This window comes from Strigops habroptila, chromosome 8, assembly GCF_004027225.2.
Source record: "Strigops habroptila isolate Jane chromosome 8, bStrHab1.2.pri, whole genome shotgun sequence".
Taxonomy (NCBI): domain Eukaryota; kingdom Metazoa; phylum Chordata; class Aves; order Psittaciformes; family Psittacidae; genus Strigops; species Strigops habroptila.
In genome coordinates, this window is record NC_044284.2 from 3,052,959 (window position 1) to 3,063,440 (window position 10,482).

Sequence of the window (10,482 nt, forward strand, 5' to 3'; positions counted from 1 at the left end):
AATCTTCATCCCCAAATCCTGAAACAACTGTGAGAACAAGACTGGGATTGGTTCTATGAAAAGTATTTCAAACAAATATATAAAGTCAGGGTGGTATATGGTTGGAGACCAGGCAATACAGTGTCTGACTGTATAAAGGACAGAGAGGACAGACCTGATTCATATCTGAAATGAACCTGAATTTGACCTAAGTTGTCTGCAATGATTTAAAGCAAATAGCCAGTGAATAATCAGATGTAAAAGCAGACAAGATTGTATTGGACTTAGCTGGTTTGTTTGGGGTTTGGTTTGGTTTCTGGCTGTTCTTTTTGTTTGCCTCTTTGTTTTTCCCAAAATATAACTTGACACTTTATTCAAGTGAATATTCACAAAACACATTATTTGGTGCCACTCCGAAATGTATCAATGAAGCTGTCCAAGTTGATAATTTTTATAAGGATTCTAATACAGGCAAGGAACTGCTAAATGTGGTAACGTAGTGAATGGTTTTTGAACAGTGAATCCAGCTAGAAGAAAGCTATTATATTTAAATATAGTCAATAGTGACCTCACATAAATGAAACTAGTGCTCTGTTGACAAAGCAATTCGAAGGTATCATTAATATTGTGGAGGGAAAAAAAAGGTTTATCCTAAGAAACAGAGGCATAAGAGAGTGAAATTCTATAAGACCAACTGTAAACCATACTTCAGGAAAATAATAACAAAGGGTGCACTATAAGGAGAACACAGTATTTGGAAATAGCAAAACAGGTTGATCTAGTTTATACAGGATGATGACAAGTGCGATAGAGTTGTAAAAAGAGCAGGATTTACTTACCACCAGTGGTATTTCCTGCAGAAACAGGAGTGACACTAAGACTTTAAAATGGAATATTCAAGTAAATCAATATGCAGAAAAGACACACATCACATCTGGCACATGTGCAGACATGATTACTGAGGTGACCAAGAGGAGACAAAAAAAAGGCTGAGATTAGACACAATTGTGGCATATAAAGGCATTAACCAGGTAAACAGCAAGGAGGGAGGTCTGCTAAAGCAAAAGGGCAATCAGTGATGAGGAAAAATAATCCAGTATAAGATGCCAATTTGTAAATTAAGATTAGAATTTAGGAGAATGATACTAACCCAGAGGAGTGAGTTTCTAGAACAGATTTCCATTGGAACGTGGGAGCAAAATGTTCATTGGTGAATCTAAACAGAAGAAACAAGGTGCTACAGCGCCTCCAATAACAAGAAATGGACTTGATCTGCGTCTCTTCCAGGTTTATATTCTTCTTATACTGTTATTCTGAAGACTAATTAATGATGCCTTTTTGCTAATATGACCCTAGAATGTGAATTTATTAGCCTTACACTATTTGTGTTTTAGCCCCCAGCTGACAAGAAAACTTCTGGGGAGAAACCCCAACCTATAGAGCACAATGTCCCGCATAGCATCGCTCTCCCCAGTGTCAATCTTGAACAGACTGTGCTTCAGGAAACGTTGTTGAGTTCAAAAGTTGTCAGCCCAGCCTTACCTGTGGTGGATCTGGTACTTCCCAGATGATCCTATCAACTGCAGACTGGTAGGATGTGTTTATTTATTAGAGCCAGCTAAGAAGCAGCTGAATGCTACCTTCAAAAGGTAAGAGTGTAGTTAAATAAGATACCTGTACAGTGAATGGTCACAAGCATAGTGAAATTCCTGGTTTTATGGCATAGGTTGACTGAGTTTTGTGCTACTAGTAGGTTCTTGTATGCCTTAATATTGCCTTGGAAAAGCAAACAAACAAAGCCCACAACCAAACTAAGCCCACAGCTACACTGAATATGTGAAGAGCTAGTCTGGCCTCCCAACCCAAGAATTCACTATCACCTATGCAGTCATTTTGAGTTCTTTTGCAGAACACTGCTTTTATTAACTAGTATCTGGGAAGAAAACTATTGTGTTTTGGTTGGGTGTTAGTCAAAGCATTTCTTGCTGTTGGAGGGAGACTATGTAGCTTAAAAGTGAACCTTCAGAGCATTTTAATCCCTATTCTCACATTTGCTCCATTTTTCTATTAGTTCTATTGCAATTTGTTGTGATTTTATTTTAGTTCAATGATGGAGTTCTGAAAACAGCACAAGTGAAAATATCCTCAAAATGCTAACGCTGTGCTCACTGTGGGATTGCATTTTGCATTCAAATGGAAGATGGTGACTCTAGAATTTTTGGAGAAGATCCTTGAAGTTAGTTTGGATCATTATCCAGAAGTTTGGAAGGTGAGTTAAATTTTATTGAACCAGTGAGGTACTGCTTATCTGACCACAACAGAACTGAATAAACTTGGAGTCTAAAACCTGCTACTGCGAATGGGAGGTCCCATTATCTACCTCTAGAACTTCTAAGGACCAACTGTTATGACTTTGTAAGAACCTCCCCCCCTTTTCTCTTTCCTCCTTCCCTAGACTTTTCTTGCCTGTTTTAACCTTTCCTTCCGAGATTTCAATTGCTACTTTGCTTCCTTCCTTTATCCAAAGTAAGAGTCAGTGCTCTGCTTTCCTACATTGCTCAAGGATGTAATATTTTCCTCACAGATATTCTCTTCCCAGCAGCAGAGAGAGCACAGGCTGTTGTTGTGCTACATTCCTACACAAGCCCATCTTCCACCATTATGAACAAAAGCTTCAGATTTTCCTTCCTGAGATCTTGGAAGAAGTAGACACACATGTTTCTTAAGACATGAGGTCCCTCTGTAATTGGGACAACTGCTTTAAGCTGTGAGACAGCACAGAAGATGAGCCTGTTGAATATCCGTCTTAGAAAAGGCAATTTCGGTGGTGCCTGAAGTAAACTCTGCAAAATGTGCCTGCAGGAACTACTCAGTACTTGCATGTCTTGACGTCGTGACTGCTTTTAGCAATTTCTTTCATCCTCCTCTTCTGCAGGACTACAGGGCTTCTTGGACTGAAAGGCATTTCAATAGTACAATCTGGATAACATAACTGCTCTGCTTCTGATTTACCATAGTAGTCCTATGAGCCCTATGATTTACAAGTTCAGATTACAAAAAGAAATAAATAATAAGCTTAAAGATAGCACAGGTGTTTCTGAACATCAAATGTATGGCACAACTAAGTTTACAAAAAGAATTAGGAGGATTAAGTTTAAATTTCTTCTTGCTTTGTTAACATACAACTATTAAAGGTTTGATCCATGCTTAGTATTTGGTTACTTCTGCTGCCTGTTTATGCTATTCCCATCCAGTTAGTGTGAGAGAAACTAGGGTGTGAACTAAGCCGTGATAATAACATGTCTTTACCTGTGGTAAAGCTCACTCTCATCTTATTTCAGATAACAGGGCAATTGGCAGTTGACGTTTGACTTGGCATGATGTAATTTGGGTGATTATTTACTTAATAGTTAAACTGTGTATCTTCTATTTATGTATTCTGCATTAAGATGAACTGTGTGGGTTCAGTCTTGCTGAGCAGGAGCAAAGATTCCTGCCCTGCCTTATAACCTGTGCCTTAGCTGGCAGGCAGACAGGATGAGCTTTCAGCTGCGGCTTAGGGTGTAGCTCCATGTAGGAAGGAACAGAATTTTCTCACGTTAGTTACAGACATACAACTTCATGCCTCAAGGCTGAAGAGTAATATTGTTTTGCTTTCCTCCCGCTAGAATGGGATGAAACTTCACTCTCTATCTTTTCCTGTGAATGAAAGATGAATTTATTTTCTGCACCAAAAAAGGAGAAAGTGTGTGTACATATCTGTGTATTTATATTATACACATACACGCATGTATATTTACATACCTACAGAAATGTTTTCACCATGTTTTTCTTAAAACATGTCAAACACTGGTCTATATAGCATGAGGGCAACTGTCCTGATTGGTGTCACATTTGGACAGTTATGTACCTTATATTCCCTGCTGAATTCAGTTTCAAATTTTAATTTCCAGTGGGCATGAGCTATATTAGAAAGCCCCATAAGCAGTACCTTAAAAGATGTTTAACTGCTAGCAATTTCTTGGGTACTACCACTCTAAATAACTTCACCTAGTGAGCTGACTTTAAATGTCTATTCATCAGTAGTAGCAGAAACTATTAGTAGTAGAAAGATGTAGCATTAATTAGTACCAAAAATTATTAGTAGCAGATATTAGTAGCAATATGTAGTATTATTAAGTAGTAGTAATAACATATAGCAGTAACATCCTTTCCTAAAAAGTAGAACACCAGCAGTCTCTATGTATATTCATGGAGAGGAGCTCCATATATCTTCAGAACTTCACTATTTTCTTCACATTCTTCAAGGGTCTACTTTCTGCCTCCTCCTCTGCTGTTATTGTTCCTATGCTTATTTAACAAAAGCTTATTTGTTTCACGTTTGAGTTTTACTCATTAAATTACAGATTTTGTTACCTATTTCACAATGTATTAGCAGCATACCTCTTCCTGCTTGTTCCATACAACTAAGTTTACTCTGTTAATAACCTTGTTTCTCAGGCCTTTTTAATTCCTCTCATTCTGTATTATCTTTGTTGGAGACCATCTGGATGATTCCGAAGTATGATCTAGCCCTGGTTTTTATGGTTCTGTGATCTTTAATCAACACTGAGATCTAAAGTCTCTCTTGGTTTTTTCAATCGAATTTAAGATCCACCACTTCTGTACCTTCTGTATAGCTCCACTGCACTCTCTATTTTCTTATCACTAGACAAGTATCAGCCATTCGTTATTCACACCTTTCCTTTCTGCTTTCTACTCTGTTACCAGTGCATTTCCTTCCAAAACTGTGAGTAAATTCAAATGCTTTGAGAGAGAAAGCGGGCACCTAGATCCTATCTATGGGAAGATTTTTAGATCCTAAGGGTACAGATCTAAGCCAACACCTCATTATGACAACTACTGGAAGGCAGTGCATGCACCAGTAAAACACCTTTTTGCAGAAAAGGTTGCTAAGTAAAGCAGCTGGATTCTGCACGTGTGTCTCCTGGAATAGTCCCAAAGAAGTCTGCCACAGAAGTGATTAAAACTGCCCAAGAAGCTTTAATTAAGGCTGTATCAGGATGCGACCTTTAATTATATGGCTTCATATGTTTTTACCACAGGATTGTTGCCTCATTCAGTGAGTAGACAGTTACTTAGTATTCATTTCTAATATTAAATGCATTTGTAATCAGTACCTAGCACTAGAGTTTAATGAACACCACCAAAATACAAGGCAAAATTTAAAAATACATATTAAATGCTAAGTATTTTAAAAATTATTATGTTTAAAGAAAGCTCCACCTAACTGCAACCACTTAGCACAGAACGCTTCTGCAAATACCTCTCTGATATATCTCCTGATAAATAGTCTGAAAATATGGAAAGATGCAATTACAGGCCGGCTTTGAATGTGTTTAGATAACTTACCCACAGGAAGCACCCAACAGGGATTCTGTGGCAGAGCTGAAGTGGTAGTTCAGATCATTTTATCAGCATTTATCTGCCTTAGCCATAGAACTATCATTGTTCTTCCCATCATATGGGAAGCCTCATATGCTGTGTCTTAAAACGTTTGTAATATATGACAGAGCAGGCCTGTAGGCTGCTGCTGTGCAATCCTAATCCAGTACAGGTTCATGCAAGAAGGAAACTGGGGTTGTTTAGCCTGGAGAAAATGAGGCCAAGGGGAGACCTTATTGCTCTTATCGTAGTCCTATTACTACAACTACCTGAAAGGAGGTTGTAGCGAGGTGGCTGTCAGTCTCTTCTCCCTAGTGACAAACAATAGGACAAGAGGAAATGGCCTCAAGCTGTGCCAGGGGAGGTTTAGACTGGATATTAGGAACAATTTCTTCACCAAAAGGGTTGTCAAGCATTGGAACAGGCTTCCCAGGGTAGTGGTTGAATCCCTGGAGGTATTGAAAAGCCATGCAGACGTGGCACTTAGGGACAAGGTTTAGTGCTGGACTTTGCAGTGCTAGGTTTACAGCTGGACTCTATGATCTCAAAGGTCTTTTCCAACTTAAATGACCCTATGACACTAAGATCTGCACTTGACCTCCCTGTCAAATAGTTCTCCTACCCCGTTTCCCCTATCTCTTCCACCATAAATTGCTAGCTCAGGTACCACCAGCTCCTGGTCTAGCCAGTTCCATCTCAAATTTAAGTTGCCTTCTCTCAACCTTTTTCTTCTCCAGTCAAGTATCTCTAAATCCCTCCTTTCCATTTTGCTCAGTAGCTCCAAGTGTCACCTTCCTGTTTTGCAACACAGGTCCAGTCTGCTTTTCTTGCCTAATCACTTAATTCCCTTCCAGTATCAGAATCACCAGTCTAATCTCCTTGTTCAGCTGGTCTTTATGTCCTCCTTCCACTGGCTTCCTGACACGAGGTGGCTCAGCCTCCTTTCCTAAATACTGTCTTGCTAAGCCACTCCAGTTTCTGTAGCCCTTCTTCATTCATTTCTTGTCAAACCATTTATTTCTCTTCCCCTCTCCATCTTGTCTCATCCTAATGCATTCCTTTAATCCCTTACCTGGTTTTATCCCCCTGCATTCAGATCAGTGAGCTCACTATTAAGGGCAAAACATGTTACCTATGCTCAGTCCCCATGTCTAGCTGCATTTTGGTATAACACCCACTGCATGAAAAGCCTTTGAGCTTGCATAGTACTTATCAACAGCTGACTGCTTAGTCTGTATGGAGGAAGGCAGAGACTTCAAGTTATCACATTGCTCCTTCACCTTCTATCTTCCTTCAGCTGGTGAGTGTGCAGCAAAATAGTAACTGAGCCTGAGTGTTAACAAATGCAAGAGGAGAAATTCTAAGCCTACTTTAATTCTCAAAAAAAAAAAATCTGAACTATATTGGCTCAAAACAATAATTAAGAAATATTGTACTTGCCAAGAAGTTTAATGTGTAAAAAGTACTAAATACTAAATAGTTTGAAACTCCCTGTAGTGAAAGGAAGTAGGAGACAACAGTTCCCAGGGATATGCCAACAGGGAGAACAGTTCTGCATAGTCTACAAATTGGACCCTCACTACTAATTTTTCATGGTGATTAACTAAGCAGACAGACCTGCACACAGAATGTATTACAAGCCTTGTTCTGTTCTACTAGCATCCTTTCTACATTACCAATGTTAAAAACAAACTTTGTTTAAAGAACACATCATCATAATGTGTATTTGTGGCCACAGCTCCTGGAAAACAGAAAGATGGGTCTGATAACGTTATTATGGTTTAAATCTAATGTCTGATACATCTTGACCAAATATGAAAGAGTGATATGATTCCTTTTTGAGCAGTTGTAACAATTCAAGCTTCATCACCTGAACAAAAAGGAAGCATAGTATAAAGAATGATGCTGACACAGCTTTTCAGAACTTATGTGGCTCTCGTATAAGCTAGTCTCTCCCAAATTTGAGCCTGCATTGCAAAGCACAATGACCTAAAAGCTTGTTACGTTTTCATAATATATTGAAAGTATTGTATTTTTCCATTGCCTTATTCTCAGAAATAATTGGACCCCAATGGCATGGCGTCTTTTCTTAAATAAATTAATAAGGTGAGGCAGAAAATTTCTGTCAACTTTCAGTTTGCATCATTATAAATCAGCAAAGACATAAAGAGCACTCCTTCTAAGGGAATTGGGGGGCAATCTCAACAAAAAAATTCCAGCTCTACCCAGGAAAAAGGATTTAGTTGTAAACCTATTTTAAATGCCTTTGTTTAAATTACTGACTTCAGATATGAAACTTGACACCTTGACTTTGCGAAGATCCATTATACTGTTCAAGAACACCTTTTCAGTAAAACGTTCCTTAAAAACTTCCTTCAGTTTTCTTTTCTCACTTTCAGATGAAAAAAGGGAACAGTTTTCTAACCAAGAATTATTCTAAGTACAATAGGAAGTAAACATTGATTAATGACTTCTGGTCTTCTATTTGATGGAATAAACCAACACAATATTTGAGATAAGATAGAAATAAATGTTGAGCAGTGAAAGACCTTGGCTTTCAGATCACCAAAACATGTCAAGATCAAATTGAGCTGTGATTCACTTCAGGAAAAAGACTGAACAAGCTAAACAGGAACATTTAGTTTCAGTTACCATTCTTCTACCCACTCACCTAGTCCAAACAGGATAGGCAAGTGAAGGACAAAATGCTGACTGACACTGACTGTTCAGAAATGTGGGGTACTACATTTTGGAGGGAAAATCTAACTCTGGATTTATTTCATACAGACTGTCCAGTGACATTGACTCACAAAAGGAATCTCAGCATCACTGTGGATGGCTCAGTGAAAACATCTTTCTGTAAAAGTCAAAACCAGAAACTAACTAACAGGGAAAGCAAATGAAAACAGTAAGTAAAATAAAACTGAATTCTTACTACAGACCAGTGGTTTGCTCTCATGTGAAATACTAGGTGTGTTTTCTGGGTTCAGAATATGAGTAATTCTAACACTTCATGACGACCAAAATTAGAATGGATGTCAAACATCATACTTTAGAACTAAGTCAACATGTAAATCTTTGGAATTAGAGTAAGATCCACTATGAAAGCAAATGTGTGGAGCCTATACTGTCTCCTAGAATATCTGATGCTATCCATGCACAGAGAGGAGAGCAGATAATTTCTGAGTCTGGTCTAATAATTGTACTTCCTATGTATTTTCACATTTTCACCTGGACTTTCAAATTTATGAGCTGTGCTTATAAAAACTGATCTGTTCTCTTGTATTTTGGAAAGGCATAAGGTATTAAGTAGAGATAAGAGTTGTTTTTATAGAAGATCCATCATAGACACATTAAAAACAACAAGTGTATAGAGCAAAAAATATGGTCAGAAATCAAGGCAATGCAGAAAGTAGACTTGTGTGTAGCAATTAAGCTCTTGCAGGTTACGGTGTCAATTAGGACAAGTACTCCTATCCCCAGACACTGGGGAAGTAAAGCAGTAATAGCACAGAAAGTCTGCAAGCATACATGTATTTAAGCTAATGTTCCATTCATCCTAAACTCTCTAAGCATTTTTTTTAATATACACCCCTTATCTTCTTCTCCCCACATTATTCCCAAATTTTACTTTCAGATCAGAAGGACTATCTTCCCACATCTTAAATTCCTGTAACATCCCAGTCATCTGAGGGGCATGCAGGTGGTAGGTAAGAAAAGGGCAAGGACAAGAAGAGAAAACATGAGATACAAAGAAAAGGAAGCATGTCTCCTCTCTCTGTTCTGCAGATCAAAGCAAGTTTATGTCCATTTCAACTTCACCCTGTAGGCCCCACTCTGAAGATCAAACCTGTGTTACAATCGGCATATGTTTCATGGACATGGAGGTTTGTGGGTTTTGAGTGGCTGATACCATATCCACACTACTTCACCCACACTGGAATTTCAAGTTGTATGAAGTTACTAAACACATAATGATTAGATTTGGTTGATATTAGCTGTACTGATGAGGCTGTCATTGGGAATAGTCTGTATTATTCATATACGCACACGTACACATAAATGAACTGATACATAATTAAACGTAGCTCAACTTCAGATGGTGTCATTTCTTTCCCTTAAAAATCAAGCAACAAAGCAATACTCTGCTGTAGCACTTCAAGAGAATGACAAAACCTTATCGCTTAACACTGATGACTGCATTAATGGAGCAGTTCATTAATTTCCCCACAAACCATGCCAAATTCTACAACTAAGAGATATTCTTAAGAGATAACACAGATTTCACAAAGAGACCACATCAATCCCTGGCACAGTCCTTCTTGCTCCACTAGTTAGTAAGTTTTCAACTATCATAGTATTTAACATTAAACAAGAGAACAATCTTGCTGAATTTATAAGGACTAAAAAATTAAGCAAGTGCAAGGCTACAGAATGGACACCAGCACTATACAAATTACCTTAAAACTTAACTAACATACATGGCACAGTTTGCATCTTACAGCTTACCTCAGCTTACGTAAATGAATCTCATTCTTCTGCTACCTTTCACAACATCTGTAAATTGCTCTCCATGATATTAATGTATGTTACATTGGACCTATACTTTTTCATTTAATTATTGGATGATATGTTGTTCTCAGAACATAGTTGGGTGTTGTATGCCAAGTGCCAACAGCAAATAATACAGGTTCTTCCTGTTCTGAGAGAAACCAAATCAGAGCATCTTCTGATTTGTTAACCCAGACTCCATTAAAAAAATGTATTCACATAACTATTTGTGGGACAAAATATTCGCTTCATAAAAATGTACTGTATTCTTGACTTTGACTCCTTAAAACTCAACTGGCTAAAATCAAGGTTGACTGAGGACATGACTTCGGAATCTGAACTGTTTAGCAATTTTGTTACTGCTTTTTATTAAGCAGAGGGGGTTTTTTTAATTGTGGAAACTGAAGAACTGCTTAGGCAGATACTGCTGCTTAACACTTCAGATACAGCACCATAGCCTAACTCTTGCTTTTATGAGGTCTCCTGATGCCCTTTATAGAGTTTTCA

At 38.0% G+C, this 10,482-nt stretch overlaps 1 long non-coding RNA gene across 1 annotated transcript; it reads left to right on the plus strand.

Moving 5' to 3' along the window:
* Positions 1 to 2,114: 2,114 nt before the first annotated feature.
* Positions 2,115 to 9,340, plus strand: LOC115612263. The gene is made up of 3 exons (XR_003992919.1): positions 2,115 to 2,248; positions 8,212 to 8,332; positions 9,062 to 9,340. It is a non-coding gene; the product is annotated as an uncharacterized LOC115612263 (long non-coding RNA).
* Positions 9,341 to 10,482: the final 1,142 nt, after the last annotated feature.